This window comes from Eucyclogobius newberryi, unplaced genomic scaffold (assembly GCF_026437365.1).
Source record: "Eucyclogobius newberryi isolate DKJ021-1_F unplaced genomic scaffold, fEucNew1.0.hap1 SCAF_13, whole genome shotgun sequence".
NCBI classification, from domain to species: Eukaryota; Metazoa; Chordata; class Actinopteri; order Gobiiformes; family Gobiidae; genus Eucyclogobius; species Eucyclogobius newberryi.
Genome location: NW_027315757.1, coordinates 18,501,731 through 18,520,334, shown reverse-complemented (window position 1 = coordinate 18,520,334; position 18,604 = coordinate 18,501,731). Strand labels below are relative to the sequence as shown.

Here is an 18,604-nt window from a genome sequence, read left to right as displayed (position 1 = left end):
ACAGAAAGTACAGATTCCTGCTCTCAAATGTGGAAAATTAAAAAATTTAAAAAAATATTGCATCCACTGAAAAATGTACTAAAGTACGAACACCTAAAATTTAACCTAAGATCAATATTGTCTTTTACTATTTTACACATCCTTATCAGAGGTAACCAAAAAATGTACTCAAAATGTACTTCAAAATAACAAAAAGTAAAAGAATAAAAATATATATCTGGGGAAACAATGGCTCGAGTAAGAGTAACATCTGGAATTAATTTCTGATTTGTTATTTTAAATTCATCTAATTGGAAGGGCAACATAATAATCCTTGCTCAAAATGTGGTACTTTTTTCTCCTTTATTGCGAGATTTACAAATACAAAACCGTAACAACAGCAGCAGCAGCAGACATTAGATCCCAGTGGAACAACAGTCTACAACAGATCATTCAACAGATAAAATGTGGCATTTTCAAAGGATAGTCCATAAAAATGAAAACTAAATCATTTTCAAAGTTCAAATCATTCAATATTGTCAACATCAGAATCAGAAAAGGTTTATTGCCATTGTCAATGAACAGAATTCACAAACATAGGAACTTGCTTAAACATAAAGCTTTTGTCACTGTGATGTACTAAAGTAAAAGTTATTACTGTTACTTTAAACTAAATATGACAAAGTATGGTGTCAGAAAACTTGTATGCAACAGAGTCAAGCATAAGGACAACCTGCTCCATGGTCATTTTGACAACGGTTTTTCCAATTCATTAATCAATTACCGATAAGTCTTTCTTTTGATTTTTTTTTTGTCCAGATTTATTGAAATACTCCTTTAATGTTTTATACATTAATTCTTGCTATTTTGTCGACCAAAAGTAATATTATTATGAAAATTACAATGATTATTTTACCTTTTACCACATGTAAAAGAAGTTTTTTATGGTCTGGTTTGGGGCTCTTGAATATTGATTGAAAATTAATTCAGTTTTTATTAAATGTCAAAAATTTCTATACACACTTTTAGTCATCACTTTTTATTTAGTTTTTACCAGCAAACAAATGAAAAAAAATAAAATTACTGATAAACACTGCAACAAAACATATGAATGGCCCTCAGAGGCAACTGTTGTTGTGATTTTGGGCCTTACAAAAATAAATTGATTTGATGATTTGATTTGAATTGAAACGTTTGAACAAAGTGAACGGTGAGTATTTTCAGCGCCGGCTAACGCTCACGACCTCACTACTGCATGTTCTACACACGTCCACTGCTATAAATACACACGCGCTTTCTTCATCGTGAACGTGACTTGCATTTCCCGTCACGGAAGAGGCGTTTTTTTCATTTCCACACAGTTTAAAAGAACAGGAATGACCCAAAATACTGAGAAAAGAGGGCGACAAAGTGTCAGTCCAATCCCCAGTTTCTTACATTTTAAAAGAAAAATAATGTCTACTTACGATGAACTGTCATTTTCGACGAGTCATGAATTATCAAGATTTATTTAACACAAAACTATGAAGGTTATTTTGCGTTTTTATCACAAATTTTTCTTTTGACATAAAATTTCTTTTCACATCAAATTTATTTATTTTTTTACATAATTTTTTTTTTTACATCCTATTTTGTTTTTACATCCATTTTTTTTTACATTGAATTTGTTTATTTTTTACATCGAATTAAATTTTTCTTGACATTAAATTTCATTTTTTTTTTTACATTGTATTTTTTTTTTACATCGATTTTTTTTTTTATCGTATTTATATACAATGAATATTTTTACTAGATACAATGTCAAAAATTGGATGTAAAAAAATAAATAAATGTTATGTCAAAAAAAGAAATTTGTAATAAAAACACAAAATAACCTTTATCCAAAACGCCTGACTAAAACGAGCCCCATTTTCAAACTGAAGTTGTGATTGTTGAGTTGAAAAGAGTCAAACGTTTGTGGATGGTGTGATTGGCCAGTACGTTGTTCTTTACAAACTTTAAAATGTGGAACAGCAAAAACAACAGAACAAGACCTGAGAGAGCAAAATAAATTAAAAGAAAAATAAATAAAGTAAGAAAAAAATCCAAAGAATATACATTAATGTCCCATTTTGTCCAAAGTCAGTAAAATTTGTCAAAATGTTGCTGTTATTTTGTTTTTTGTTTTGTTTTCAATGTCGGTCCAGTTTGTGCCATCCATTTTTTGTTTGTGATGGCCTAGGTAGGTATCCATTTATCATGTCCACGGCAGGAGTTTCGAGGCCCGAATCCAGCTGCGTAGTCCTGAAATGTAATGGCATGATGGGCATGATGGAAAACAGCCTGCTCTGCCTTGTAAATGCACAGGACGGTCCCAGAACAGAACGCGTAGTAATTGTGGGTTTCCTGGCAACCACCATTTCTTCGACATTTATCATTTTCCTGTAAATAATGAGCGCTGTGACAAACCGTGATCCATTCTTCCAACAGAAGTGTGTTTTTGTGGTCCTTCATTGTGAAGTACATTCCCATTCTCTGTCAGTCAAAACAAAATTACCTTTAATATATTTAGTAAAATCCAGATTATTCACGTGGATATTTATTTCAATCAAACAGTGAAGCTTGTGTTACATAGGCCCAAGCACTATCTAACTATGAGATAAAAAAAACACTATATATTCTCTTTATACACTATATATTCTCTTTATACACTATATATTCTCTTTATATACTATATATTATCTTTATACACTATATATTCTCTTTATACACTATATATTCTCTTTATACACTATATATTCTCTTTATACACTATATATTCTCTTTATATACTATATATTCTCTTTATACACTATATATTCTCTTTATACACTATATATTACTAAACATGGACCGGCCTCCTGCTGGTGCCAGAGTCAGGACTAAACATGGACCGGCCTCCTGCTGGTGCCAGAGTCAGGACTAAACATGGACCAGCCTCCTGCTGGTGCCAGAGTCAGGACTAAACATGGGCCGGCCTCCTGCTGGTGCCAGAGTCAGGACTAAACATGGACCGGCCTCCTGCTGGTGCCAGAGTCAGGACTAAACATGGACCGGCCTCCTGCTGGTGCCAGAGTCAGGACTAAACATGGACCAGCCTCCTGCTGGTGCCAGAGTCAGGACTAAACATGGGCCGGCCTCCTGCTGGTGCCAGAGTCAGGACTAAACATGGACCGGCCTCCTGCTGGTGCCAGAGTCAGGACTAAACATTGGACCGGCCTCCTGCTGGTGCCAGAGTCAGGACTAAACATGGACCAGCCTCCTGCTGGTGCCAGAGTCAGGACTAAACATGGACCGGCCTCCTGCTGGTGCCAGAGTCAGGACTAAACATGGACCGGCCTCCTGCTGGTGCCAGAGTCAGGACTAAACATTGGACCAGCCTCCTGCTGGTGCCAGAGTCAGGACTAAACATGGACCAGCCTCCTGCTGGTGCCAGAGTCAGGACTAAACATGGACCGGCCTCCTGCTGATGCCAGAGTCAGGACTAAACATGGACCGGCCTCCTGCTGGTGCCAGAGTCAGGACTAAACATGGACCAGCCTCCTGCTGGTGCCAGAGTCAGGACTGACAGAGCTGAAAGTTTTAGGATGCGTGGATGAAGAGCCCAGTACTCATGTGTTTCGTGCCTTTCATTGGCGCCTGCACTTCATCCTTACTCATCATAACTGTCTTGCTCCTGGAGCCCTGAGGCCTCCATAATTAGGCCTTAAATAGGCCCCCGGCCCACACCGAGACCAGAGAAGCTACAGTGCCACCCAGTGGCTGGTGGTGCAACATTTAAAATGCCTCAGTATGGCACTTGGCAGTAAGCCTCAGTAAGTAGTAAGCACACTTACCTCAGTATGGCACGTAGTAATAGTAAATTATGGTAATAAGAAGAAGAGAAGGAGATGAACAAATATCAACACAAATGAATTAAAGTGTAAAAAATAGTTCACAGTTTTAGTTTATTTAGTGGCAGTAGTTCTATTAGTAGTAGTAAGAAGTTGTAAATGTAGTAGAGGAACCAAAAACATTGTGCTATAAAACTCTTGTAGTAGAAGTATTAGTAAAACTAGTAATAGTATGGGAGAGTGGGAGGAGCTCTTTTAGTCTTTGAGTCCGTCTACACGTATAATAACAATGACACTTTCCTCTTAAGTTACAGAAATCACAGATTTGCTCCTTTCAATCATGTTCCGGCCTCAGGCTCAGGAAATAAGCCTCATTTACTCTGCTCAATGTTTGGATGCAATTTACCTTTGAACCACTTGGGGGCAGCATTGTATAGTTTTAGACTTGGGCAAACCACTTCATTTCCTCCTAGGCTCATAAATTTGACAGTTTTGAGTGGACCTTAAGCAGAAATAATAATGTAAACGCTTTTTAAGATGTTGGTGTTATGCTCAAAACTGCACCCAGACAAAAGTGCCAACGTAGACAAAAAGAAAATCAGTCCAACAATGTAAAAAATAAATAAAAAAAATAAAAAAATTAACGAGAATACCAATTATAAATCTGGTCAAAGGGGATTAAACCAGGACTAAAACTAATTTGTAGTCCGTGGTAATAAGTAATATGTGAATATTTATAGATCGAATTAACATAATAAGAATAATACTAATAATAATCATCATAATCATCATAATAATACTGATGCATAAAGGCTGTATTAATTTGCTTTATCGCACACATGAGAAGTTGGTCTATGAAAACATGATTGAACTGTATCTCTCGAACAAAAGCTGAAGTAAAAGGTTAAATAGGCGTAAGTTATGATTTTAAAGCGACTGTACGTAACTTTCTGGTGGTGGAATCTCCTGCAGGATTCCATGGAAATAGAAAAGTCAAAACGTACTTCTGAACGTTTTTCCATGGAGACAGATATGTTCTATGCCATACTGTGGACTATGACCAAAAGAACATTTCCATGGAAACCAGACCAAGTACGAGTCAGATTTGTGGAGATGCAAGCCCGCTCACTGTTGGAATGCATGTTCTCAAAGTGTTTCAGTGCAATACCACCAAAATGAATAAAATCATGCTTTTATTTTGGTCAATTTGTTTGCTAAAACGTAAGTACCGGTAGATTAGTTATTTCCATATTTCGTACCATTGGGTTACAGCACAGAAACTATATTTTAATCAAACTGATTAAAAAAAAATAACATTAAAGCAATTGGCTGGAAAACTATGCCATTTTCTGGTTCTTTCTCAGTTCAGTTCCATTTGAAGTTTAAAACACACATTGGAAAACGTGCAAAATAAAATATTAAACCTAATAATTTACATTAGAAAAATTGGGGAAATATTACATTGGGACTCAATTTGAAAATTGACTAATTTAAAAAAACAAAAGCGGACAAAGCGGGTGCCGTGATTTATTTTCATGTAATTTGATTTTATTGTCATGTCTTTTATTTATTCATATTCTTATTATGTTCTGCCATCTCTCTGTCATGTATTGTTCTGTTGCGTTATTAATTTTTTTTTATAAAAACAAACAAACAACGATAACCACCACCACATAAACAAACAATGTACCAGTGACAGTCTTTTATGTACATATTTTTTTTCTTATTTCTGCTATCTCTCTGTCATATTTTGTTCTGTTCCGTTATACATATATTTAAAAACAAAACAAGAAAAACAACAATGTCAACCCCCCCCGAAACAATAAACACAACAACATAAAGAAACAATGACCGTCTTATAAAAAAAACTACATCTAAAAAACCTAAAATCTGGAAAAACGTGTCGCTGTTGATCCTTCTTCCAGGGGGTGCATAGTTCACCATAACCCCGGAAGTGGGCGGCCTGAGCGGCGCAGAGAGCGAGAGAGAGAGAGAAGAGGCACAACACGGGCAAAGTAAAGTGACACCGCGCACACACTCACACACTCACACACACTCACGGGGACACTACCACCGACCCACCGCCGCCCTCCGACACCACATTTCACCGTCAAACCCATGAACTAGGGACGCACTTTGGACACCGTCGCTCCGCGGAGGTAAGGCGCGTTTGGCACGCAATCCGAGTGCATTTCTGAACACTAAACCCGCTTCTCCTCACTAAAGCTGCTGCTGTTGCTTGTTCTTGTTCTTGTTGATGATGGGGGTCGTGGGGGTCGACTGAGCTGTAAACAAACTCCCCCATGTCGCATTAGCGCGTGAGTGTCACGCTTTACTTTAGTTTCGTGCCATTTGTTGTCGACTTTGCGGCTGTTTTAGCGTCGGTTTGACGCACGCGCGCGTGCATGCGCACTGCTACTATTTTAAAAGCCCCGTTAGCCCGCGTCGTTTCGCCCGCGCGTCGCTCGGGTTAGATCGGGGTTAGATTAGCCGCGCGCCTGTCACTCGAGCGCAGTGAAACGGCCCGTGCGCGCGGCATATTGCGCACAAATTCGTTTACTCCGCTCTAGATTGGTACTTGACCCGCGTGTGAGGTGACACGCGCGCACGTGTGTGGGCTGCAGGAGGCACCTTTAACCTGTGGTGACACACGCGCGCGCGTTGGTCTATGTAAAGTGACGCAGTTTATGAATAAGTCAAAGGTGCGATGCAAGTTTCATGTGGAGATGATGAGAACAGGCTTCACTGCGCAAATGTGGATGTGGAGCTACTTTAGCTTTCTCATTGATTCATCTAATGTTTGATTCAGATGTATTTATTGTGTTCATGTTTTAGTTATTTTATGTTGTTGCGAGTGTATGAATATAACTGAGACTTCTAATCGGTGCCATTTATTACCAAACAATACCCAATTTATTCCTAAAACTGGCTGTACCACTGGATAAAAATGAATAAATAAAATACAGTTGACTAAAGCTGCAACTAAACTTTATTTTAGGAGGCAGTCATTTTTTTTTTCAATTATTCAACTTGTCAAGCGATTATTTCTGTAGATAGACAAACAAATACATGTCAAAATAATGATGATTAAAGCTTTTTTAAAATACATGACAGAAAAAGCCTTTTCTCGTTGGGCAGTTTGGTTCGAGTATGGGATATAATTACGAAAAAACTGCTAAAAGACTCATTTTGCATCTACTGTTTAGCTATTTCGGTTTAATAACGTCGCTGTTTTTGTGATGAAATGTCTTTTTGCATGAGTTTCCAGTTTAGTTCAGTATTTTGGACGTGGGGAGAGGGAAAATCGCTTGTCGTTGCAGATGTTGCTTTTGGACGTACTTGAAAGGGACGTGGAGTAAAAAAAAACACTCAGTGATTTGTGGATTATCTGCTGAATTTGTCTGATGTACTAAACTGAAGACGTACTAAATGAACGTCAAGGTTTCCACTCGTAACTTTTTATTTTGCTGCATTTACTCCTGGGACTCTCGACAGTCTTTATCTTGTCATCTTTATCTTTGGTCTGTGCCGTCTGAATTATGTTTTTTGTCATTATTTGATATCATGTTCCCCAATGGGCTTTGCAACATGTTATAAATGGATTTATTTTTCGGGAATTGTTTGGCATTTGGGTTTTATTTCATGGGAAACCTGCACTACGGTGTTGAAGGTGGTGACATTTGCGTTTGTAATTGCAGGTGAATCCGTGTGCACAGGTTTGAAATGTCAGAAATAGAAAAAAAGAAAAGCATCTTCTTTCTGTGGACTGTGATGTTTGGTTTTTCAAAGCGTGTTTAAATGTCATTCACGGCCTGATGTCGCTACAGTTCCAGTGATAAACCTGGTGGTTCTGTGTTTGTGTGACTGTTGTGGAGGTCAAAGTGGCATTTACGTTCAGAGAAACATTTCCTTAATTGAAATCCTCCAGGTGGTGTTCTCCTGAGCTGTGAGGCCAAAGCACGAACACACTAATCTGTAAGTTAAGATCACCTGTATTTGTGCCACAATGGGGCAATTCCAGTGTTGCAACACAGATAAGGCACAGAAGTATAATAATACAATCACTTATCTTACTCTCTTGTAACTCTTGTCTTAATGATAAAAATCTTATTTACAGCTGTTATATGAACAGAAAATAATTGCACCAGGGATGATTGACATTATGCCACAGTATTGCACATGATTATGACAGTATTGCACATGATTATGACAGTATTGCACATGATTATGACAGTATTGCACATGATTATGTCACAGTATTGCACATGATTATGTCACAGTATTGCACATGATTATGTCAGTATTGCACATGATTATGTCAGTATTGCACATGATTTTGTCAGTATTGCACTTGATTATGTCACAGTATTGCACATGATTATGTCACATCAAGAATACAATTCAACTTAGAATATGAAACGACACAGAAATATCAGACATTTGTATGGCAAGCTTGGGAGAAAACGCGGGGACTGCTCACGCAGGCTGTGGTACGCAGCCTGCGTGATCCTCCTGCGTCTCATCCCGTTTTTTCCCATGCTGGTTGGTTTTATTAGATATTCTGGAATAGGCGGGTCACATTTCTCATTGGTCAGCTTCACATCAAGGCACTTGGTGTTTTTCCGTAGAGATCAAGCCTTGGGTAAACATTACCCAAACTCCTCTGGGCTGTCACCCCCCCTCGGGTAAACGTCCTTTGGCCCATCTTTACAACCCCTTCACAAATGCAGTTTGTCACACACCCGTTCTTCTCTTAGACTAATGATGCAGATAAAATATCACTATTATGCTGATAAAATAGATCACAGAAATATAATCATATATTCACATTTTATCACATTTCCCTCCTGTTTATCAAAGCATTAGTCTACTGTCTCATATGCCAAACACATTATTCTTTTCAGTTTTCAACATGTCTTTCATATTGGTGTTAAAATGACACTTTTACACTCAAAAAGTAATGCACAGTCTTCAACATTGAACACACTTCTTTTCTCTCGGCCCACAACATGTCTACAGCATTACTGTCCTAAATTTTGAGTCAGATTGGTCAATCTCAATAATTTGACAAACAGACAATTTATACTGTCTATAATTTTGTGCGGTGTGATGGGAAATGTAGAAGTACAAGCGGAAAGCCCTTAAACCCGCTCTGCTCTCTGGTCAGTCAGTTTGACTCGTCAGGGACCTCTCTGGACACCCCAATAGAATCAAATACGTCGTATCAGGTGCTACTGGAACCAGATTGTCCACTAACCTCTCAACCTTGACCCTGCGGGATGGTTCTGGGTGATGCTGATCACAAAAGAGACATAGGCACAACGTCCTTGTCCTTCCAAGTGCCCTCTCAGCACTGTGTCCCCACATCACCATATGTCCTTGCTTGGTTTCTTAAGAGACCTTCCTCCGCTGCTCGCTTCGGTCACACCTATGACACATATGAACTGGTACATTTCCCATCTCAATTCATAATCTCATTAACATTGCATGTAGTTATGTTGTAGCAGATAAAAAAAAGGCACTCTCTTAGTTAGTGCAAACAACTGTGGCTGTATAATATGCCATTGTGTTTCTTCAGCTACTGTCATGTCAATTGTACATTGTACATTATACATTATACATTTCATAACCTTTCAAGTTGATCACTTATTTTCTTCCCTTTTATTTTCCATTTACCGGTATACACAGTTGTGTATGTTGATCGATTGTCCCGATTGTCCCGTTTGCATAATACAGGTGTTCAGCACCCATATCATCGTCATCACTTGTGATGATGATAACTGTTGATTCTTTTCAGCAGAGTATGGTACTCTGCGCACCGTAGCCTCTGGCTCTCGTTCATCGTAGCAGAGTATAGTACTTTGCGTACTGTAGAATCTGTCTCCCCATCCATTGTAGCAAAGTATCGTACTCTACCGTAGACTCTGGACAAAACTCATACAAACGAAGTCCTGCGTCTGCGATGTTATGGCTATGCCGCTGTGTTGTCCAGACATTTCTCTCACTTTCCCATGAGAGCACCCATGTTCTCGTCCCTCCAATGGTCGGTGTGAGGACGACACGGTGTGGCTCCGTCCACCTGGCTCGTCCACTTGGCTCGTCTCTGTAAACACCACATCTCCAACACGATCTTCTGCGGTGATAAACAAAGTCTTTTCGACAGTTCAGTGTATTTCAAACAGTTTTCTTGTTTACAATTTTTTTTTTGTTGTAATTATTGATTCGGAATATTTGTTTACTCGTACATATCCCTCCTTTTTGAGATATGGCTTTGCCCATTTCTCAAACTTCTACATTCAAACAAAATTCAATAATCCAGATAGTTTACAACGTTCACTAATCCAGGATGTAATCAAGGAAGAGATGGAATTGCGTCTGTCTTCAACTCCGCAATGTCACCTCTTGACCTTTCACAGTTCAGTGGTCACATCCCTGGCTGAGCCCCCCCTCCACGGCGCTGGGCCCCCACCATGTGTGGGTCAATCAGTCTATGTCTGTAATCTTACACTTCCCAAATCTGTTTTACCACCATTTGTTTCAAACTCTAAATGTTTCAAACTCTAAATGTTTGGTCTCCACGTGTGCGCGCGTATGTACGTATGTATGTATGTGTGTGTGTGTGTGTGTGTGTGTGTGTATGTGTATGCAATACAAATACATCAAACAATAATAATTATCTCAATAATTCCCCGTTGAGCTGGCCTTAAGGGTCAGTTCACAACTTAGAGTATTAACATCAAATTTCACATCTCCTCTGTGGGTGTGGCCTGAATAAAACCACCCATCTAATGTAATATGTTCTAATCTTTTATATGTGCTTCAGGTGAGTTTCAAACTCAATCTCTCACACCTGCTCATGTGGTGCTTTACAAACATTGTGTATTAGTTTGTTCTAGCAAGTCTATATGTGTATTAAAACAAATCTAAATGATTCTAAACCTTCCCCTGGTTATAAGGCACATCTCTTTTATCAACCTGTTTTTCCTTTGTTGCCTACTTTCTTTGTCTTTTCTCTGTCTTTCATCTTCCTCTCTGTCTTCCCCTCTGTCTCTCTCTCTGTCTCTTTCTGTCTTCCTCTCTGTCTTCCTCTCTGTCTCTCTCTGTCTTCCTCTTGTAACGGAGGAAACACCCATTTCCAAATTTCTAAACCTGCTTTTTCTTTCTCTCTTTTCACTTACTCTTACCCTCACTTGTAACCTGCTTTTACTTTCTCTCTTTCTTGTAGTCTAACCATCTCTTGCCTCCGTCCTGAGTCCTATAATCTTTAAGTCCTGTTATCACTGGTTTTCATAACTTTTATAGCGTCTAAATTTAGATGATATTGTCTAATTTAAATCTATTCAATTCTTGATTGAATCTCAACAATCCTTCAGGTATTTACTTTAGAATGTCAAATTCTTTCCCTGTTAATGTTAAGTTTTCCTATTACTCATCAGTCAACCCCCCCTGAGGTGTTGCCGTTGATACTCAAAGATAACAACATCTGCTCCATCCTGAGTCCTCTCCAGATTCTTTGCCAGTCAATAGCCCCTTATCTCTGACTATCTTTTATGACTTGGTGTCCTGTTGTCACCCTGTTAGTTAATAAACACATGTATGTCCCATGTTTCCCCACTTCTGTGTCAATTGCCCTAGTTAATGACCCAGTCATGTCTTTCCTGGGAGGCCATTGGACGTCACTATTTAACTTATTCCCTCTACATGCAATACGAGGTTTCCTCATGATAATACAAATAAATAAGTTACTGATATAACTTTTACTATCACTTACTGCCCGTTCTACTCTTATGTCCAAAAACATCAGTAGTCACTAATTTACCCATATCATCACTTCCCAGGCCTGTGCCTGTATTTGATCCTAAATTTAAAAACACTTCTGTCTTTTCGTCCTGTACTTTCATCTAGTCATGCATTAAGGTTACATAATAAGTCAAAAAGATAATTTTCGTCAAGTCCAAAAATAAAACAAAACAAAACGTAGCTTTGTTTGGTGCACACAAAAAAAAAACACGACTTTTGTATTCTATGTCAGGGACAGGAAGTGTCCTGTCTGTGATCACATTCCCCAAAAAATTGGCCATTTATAAAAATCTGAATTAATCTTCATCTCTTATCAAGCTTAATAAAATCTTTATAATTGATTGTTGTCAATCAAAATAAAACCCTTAAAATTAGTTCTACAGAGCTCTCATTACTAAAATTTAAAACCATCTGGGTTTAGTTCCTAATACATTCCCGTTCAGAGCGTCCTCTGAACTGCTGTCTTCTCCCTTCTCCTGCCTTGTCATCTGAGCATGGAAGTCTCCCTCCAAAATCCTCTTATGACTTTTCCTTTGTCTTTTTACAGTTTGGGGTGATAATTCTGGCATTATGTGGTCTCGGTCGTCTGAGAGAAATGCTACTTGCTTTACAGTCACGTCATATCTCAAGCTTCTAGTAGAATTTCTTATTGATTTTCCACCGGAGATAATGCTAGGTGTTTAAGATTCACCCGTGACTGCAAATTTTAGATGTCTCAGAATAACGCCTTGTGACCCTTGTATGATTAATTGTGATTCTCACACTCGTTAGTGAATCACTTATTAATCCTCATTCACACATCCACACTTCTCTCTTACTTACTTCGCTCGTGCACAGCGCTTACATTCACTCATCTTTATGTCAGTAACAACTCGGCATAAGGCATCATTACTTTCTTTCGGTGAGAAACTTAACTCATGGTGAGCAATTTAACTCCTTTATGTGAGAAACTTATCTACACAAAGCCACCCAATATTTTTCTTTTTTAATGAGTAAATATTAAACTCCTGTATTTTATTTAATGAGTAAATATTAAACTCCTGTATTTTATTTAATGAGTAAATATTAAACTCCTGTATTTTTTTAATGAGTAAATATTAAACTCCTGTATTTTATTTAATGAGTAAATATTAAACTCCTGTATTTTTTTAATGAGTAAATATTAAACTCCTGTATTTTTTGTCAGTGAGAAATATTAAACTCCTGTATTTTTTGTCAATGAGAAATATTAAACCCCTGTATTTTTTGTCACTGAGAAATATTAAACTCCTGTATTTTTTGACTGAGAAATATTAAACTCCTGTATTTTTGACTGAGAAATATTAAACTCCTGTATTTTTGACTGAGAAATATTAAACTCCTGTATTTTTTGTCAATGAGAAATATTAAACTCCTATATTTTTTGACTGAGAAATATTAAACTCCTCTTTATGCGAGTAACTAAACTCCTGCATAAAGCCTATGCATAAAACGTTTCATGGCTAACTCTTTCACACACAAAGTTTTGTCTGACCTTCTTCGTCGCCTGTGTTCTCCTGCTGCTTCGAAACGACGCGCTCTCCTCGCGGAGAATGAGGTGCGATGGGCGGCCACGGGAAAAGTGGACTTCTTTCAGCTGTGCACAGACTTCACTGATTCACCCGTCAATCTCCGAAGGGCAGCTGATCGTCCGGCTTGATAGGTCCAGAAAATGTCATGGAATCAGACAATACACCGATGCTATTCCGTAACACATCGAGAACACAATTCAACTTAGAATATGAAACGACACAGAAATATCAGACATTTGTATGGCAAGCGTGGGAGAAAACGCGGGGACTGATCACGCAAGCTGTTGTAAGCAGCCTGCGTGATCCTCCTGCGTCTCATCCCGTTTTTTCCCATGCTGGTTGGTTTTATTAGATATTCTGGAATAGGCGGGTCACATTTCTCATTGGTCAGCCTCACATCAAGGCACTTGGTATTTTTCCGTAGAGATCAAGCCTTGGGTAAACATTACCCAAACTCCTCTGGGCTGTCACCCCCCCTCGGGTAAACGTCCTTTGGCCCATCTTTACGACCCCTTCACAAATGCAGTTTGTCACACACCTGTTCTTCTCTTAGACTAATGATGCAGATAAAATATCACTATTATGCAGATAAAATACATCACAGAAATATAATCATGTATTGCACATGGTTATGACAGTATTGCACATGATTATGTCACAGTATTGCACTTGATTATGTCACAGTATTGCACATGATTATGACAGTATTGCACATGGTTATGACAGTATTGCACATGATTATGTCACAGTATTGCACATGATTATGTCACAGTATTGCACATGATTATGTTACAGTATTGCACATGGGTATGACAGTATTGCACATGATTATGTCACAGTATTGCACATGATTATGTCACAGTATTGCACATGATTATGTTACAGTATTGCACATGGGTATGACAGTATTGCACATGTTCAGGGCTAACAGTGTTCATTGTAGAGTGCAGAAGGAAAGACCTGTGAAACGTCTCCTTCACAGCGAGAGCTACAGGTCCGAGTGTCAGACACAGTATTTATGAAACTATATATATTTATGAAACTATATTTATTAAACTATATTTATGAAAGCTGATACTTGAGTTGCATTTGAACAGATTGTGTCGGTGTAATCCCTCATTCGTCCAGGCGTGTTCCATAGTAGAAAAAGCTTCAGTTGTAGTCATCTGGACCAAAAAATAGACTCTCATCCAAGAGTCATTGTCAATAAAAGAATTTAGGTCGCGAACTCCGATATTTACCCTATTCTGTGGTAAGTCCAGCCCATTGGGCGGAGCCTTCCTGAAGTAGTAGTTTGTTTCAACAGAAACTCCCCCCTTGTATCTACAGAGCTAGCCTATTCAGAATTTTAATGGGCTATTAGAATCCTCTTTGTCTTTGTGAGACACTGGCTCAACCACCCTGAGTACTTGATTAGCATCTAAATGTCCTGGTCCTGGTCCTCTACCTTTCCAGGGGTTCAGTATACCATTATAGATACCAGGAAGATTGAATCTTAGCCCTCCATTCCTGTTTAAAGAAGGTCTTTCTTTTTTAACAAAAATAGCTTCCTTAACTCCTCTTTCAAACCATCTTTTCTCCCTGCTTAAAATATTCACCTCACCGTCTTCAAACGAGTGATTAGAGGCTTCAAGATGCAGATGCACAGCGCTCTGTGGTCCTGAACTTGTATTTCTTCTGTGCTGATAGAGCCTCTTGTGTAGAGGCTGTTTAGTCTCACCTATGTAACGTTCTTTACAGCTTTCTTCACCGCATTGGATCGAATAAACTACATTGCTCTGTTTTTGAGTCAGCAACTTGTCCTTAGGGTGAACCAGTTTTTGTCTTAAAGTGTTTCCTGGTTTAAAATAAACAGGGACTTCGTGTTGTCTAAAAATTCTCTGCAGTTTTTCCGACAGGCCAGAGACATAAGGGATAGAAACACCCTTCCTTCTCTGTTCAGTTTCCCTTTTGTCCTGCTTCTTGGTTCTCTTCACTCTGTTGAGAGCCCAAGCGGGGTAACCACAGGCTGAGAGGGCATTTCGGACATGTTTTTCCTCTTTCTTCTTGCCCTCTGAGCTGGTGGGCACAACTTGAGCTCTGTGTTGTAAGGTTCTGATCACACCCAGCTTGTGCTGTAGTGGGTGGTTGGAACCAAAGAGCAGATACTGGTCCGTGTGTGTAGGTTTCCTATATACTTCTATTTGGAGTTTCCCGTCCTCTCCTCTGAACGTGGAACAATCAAGAAAGGCCAAGCGATTCTCCTTAGCGTCTTCTCTTGTAAACCTGATATGTGGGTCCACAGCATTGATGTTCTCAGAGAAGGTTTCCAACTCTTGTTTCTTGATTGTTACAAAAGTATCATCGACATAGCGAAGCCATAGTTTTGGGGCTATGCCTGAGAAAGAGGCCAGTGCCTTCTTCTCAAAGTGCTCCATGTACAGGTTGGCCACTATGGGAGAGACGGGCGAGCCCATGGCACAGCCATGAATCTGTCTGTAAAATTGTCCCCGGAATTGAAAGTAAGTGGTGTTCAGACAGATGCCCAACAATTTACATATGTGTTCAGGTGTCAGTTTGGTCCTTTCCTGAAGGGTGGTGTCTTCCTGCAGTCTGATCCTCACTGCTGCTACTGCATCAGAGGTCGGGATGCAGGTGAACAGGGACACAACATCATATGAAACCATGAGGTCATCTGGGTCCAGTTGGAGATGTTTCACTTTATCCACAAAGTTGTGCGTGTTTTCCACATGATGTTCCGAATTCCCCACAAGTGGAGCCAATATAGTTGTTAAATGCTTGGCCACATTGTAAGTGATGGAATCTGTGCTGCACACTATGGGTCTGAGTGGAACATCCTTTTTGTGTATTTTTGGAAGGCCATAAATGCAAGGCATGGCTTCCCCAGGATACAGTCTGTAATACAGAGGCCGGTCTATCACTTCCTCTTTTTCCAGCCTTTGTAAACAGTCTATCACTTTCTTCTTGTAGCCACTGGTCGGATCTCTTTTCAAGCGTTCGTATGTGGTCGTGTCCTCGAGGAGGGTGTGGACTTTGGCTTCGTAATCAGCTGCGTTGAGAATCACAGTGCAACGTCCCTTGTCTGCTGGGAGGACGTTGATGCTATGATCTTTTTCTAGTGCTGAAAGTGCTTTTCTCTCTTCAGATGTGATATTTGAAGGAGGTGGTTTGGCACTCTTCAGAGTCGCTGTGACACGTAACCTCAGGTCTGCAGATTCCAATTCAGTCATTTTGTTGTTCCTAATTGCCGTTTCAGTGGCTGTGATGTAGTCCTCTGTAGGGATGTGTTTAGAGGTGACAGAAAAGTTGAGCCCTTTAGAGAGCACCTCCTTTTCTGCCTGTGTCAGGACACGATCTGATAGGTTCTTAATCCAATTGTTTTTGCTGGTCGCTAATTTGTCTGTCTCAGTCCTAATGTCTAGCTCGACCTCACCTGCATTCTTTTTTTTCAAAAGAATGTTCAACTTCTTGATTTGGCGTTCCTTGCTCTTCTTGTGCTGTGCTTCTTGTGCTGTTCTTGTGCTGTCTGTGGAAACTCCAAATAGAAGTATATAGGAAACCTACACACACGGACCAGTATCTGCTCTTTGGTTCCAACCACCCACTACAGCACAAGCTGGGTGTGATCAGAACCTTACAACACAGAGCTCAAGGTGTGCCCACCAGCTCAGAGGGCAAGAAGAAAGAGGAAAAACATGTCCGAAATGCCCTCTCAGCCTGTGGTTACCCCGCTTGGGTTCTCAACAGAGTGAAGAGAACCAAGAAGCAGGACGGAAGGGTGTTTCTATCCCTTATGTCTCTGGCCTGTCGGAAAAACTGCAGAGAATTTTTAGACAACACGAAGTCCCTGTTTATTTTAAACCAGGAAACACTTTAAGACAAAAACTGGTTCACCCTAAGGACAAGTTGCCGACTCAAAAACAGAGCAATGTAGTTTATTCGATCCAATGCAGTGAAGAAAGCTGTAAAGAACGTTACATTGGTGAGACGAAACAGCCTCTACACAAGAGGCTCTATCAGCACAGAAGAAATACAAGTTCAGGACCACAGAGCGCCGTGCATCTGCATCTTGAAGCCTCTAATCACTCGTTTGAAGACGGTGAGGTGAAGATTTTAAGCAGGGAGAAAAGATGGTTTGAAAGAGGAGTTAAGGAAGCTATTTTTGTTAAAAAAGAAAGACCTTCTTTAAACAGGAATGGAGGGCTAAGATTCAATCTTCCTGGTATCTATAATGGTATACTGAACCCCTGGAAAGGTAGAGGACCAGGACCAGGACATTTAGATGCTAATCAAGTACTCAGGGTGGTTGAGCCAGTGTCTCACAAAGACAAAGAGGATTCTAATAGCCCATTCAAATTCTGAATAGGCTAGCTCGGTATATACAAGGGGGGAGTTTCTGTTAAAACAAACAACTCTTTCTACTTCAGGAAGGCTCCGCCCAATGGGCTGGACTTACCACAGAATAGGATAAATATCGGAGTTCGCGACCTAAATTCTTTTATTGACAATGACTCTTGGATGAGAGTCGAAACGTCTATTTTTTCTAACTGAGTCCAGATGACTACAACTGAAGCTTTTTCTACTATTTGAACAGATTGTACTTTTTTATAAGAACCTTTCTTACATAATGTCTTTTCATGCAACTGTACTCTACATTTGTGCGTCATGAAATTCATGTTTAAGCAGGTCAAAAGCAGGCCTAAAGCAGGCCTAAGCAGGACTAAAGCAGGACTAAAGCAGCTCCAACGCTCAGTCCTGCAGGTCATCAGATCTGTGCAGGACTGAGCTGAGTCTTCCTGCTGCGTGTGAACGTATTAGTCTCACTAATAAGCGGCTCCATGACTTCAATAACATTAGCGACCCGTCTCCCGGGGAAACCACTTCTCAGATGAGCTCTTTTGTCTTCACACTGTCTGCTGCTGCTTAGTTTAGTGAAACCTAAATTGCCGCTACATTCGGTAAAGAACATTACCATCTGGAATACATTCGATATCGTTGCTTGGACTATGAAGACTGAAATATGAGCTGATAAACTAATACGACGCCCGTGTTTGTAGAAGTCTGAACTGCACTGTCAGAATAGGACAGGATAATTAGTGGTCAAAAGAACTTAAAGTGCCTATGACAGTTTTTTACGATTTTCAAATTTTTCAAATTTCCATCCATCCATCCATTTTCTACCGCTTGTTCCCTTTCGGGGTCGCGGGTGACTGGAGCCTATCCCAGTGACTTCGGGCCTTAGGCGGGGTACATCCTTGAAATTTTAAAAATTGAATTTTTAAAAAAATGTTTAAATTTTTAAACATTCAGGTACACTCATTCCCGACAAAGTCTCTCTCTCTCTCTCTCTCTCTTTCTCTTTCTCTTTCTCTTTCTCTTTCTCTTTCTCTTTCTCTTTCTCTTTCTCTTTCTCTTTCTCTTTCT

General features: G+C 39.5%; 1 protein-coding gene across 3 annotated transcripts in view; it reads left to right on the top strand.

The window, feature by feature from the left end:
- Positions 1 to 5,872: 5,872 nt before the first annotated feature.
- Positions 5,873 to 18,604, top strand: part of LOC140358121 (signal transducer and activator of transcription 5B-like) — a 110,713-nt gene continuing 97,981 nt past the window's right edge. For all 3 annotated transcript variants that reach the window (XM_072442786.1, XM_072442784.1, XM_072442785.1), the window contains exon 1: positions 5,873 to 5,989. The gene's annotated coding sequence lies outside the window, so the exon portion shown is untranslated. The remainder of the gene's footprint in view (positions 5,990 to 18,604) is intronic.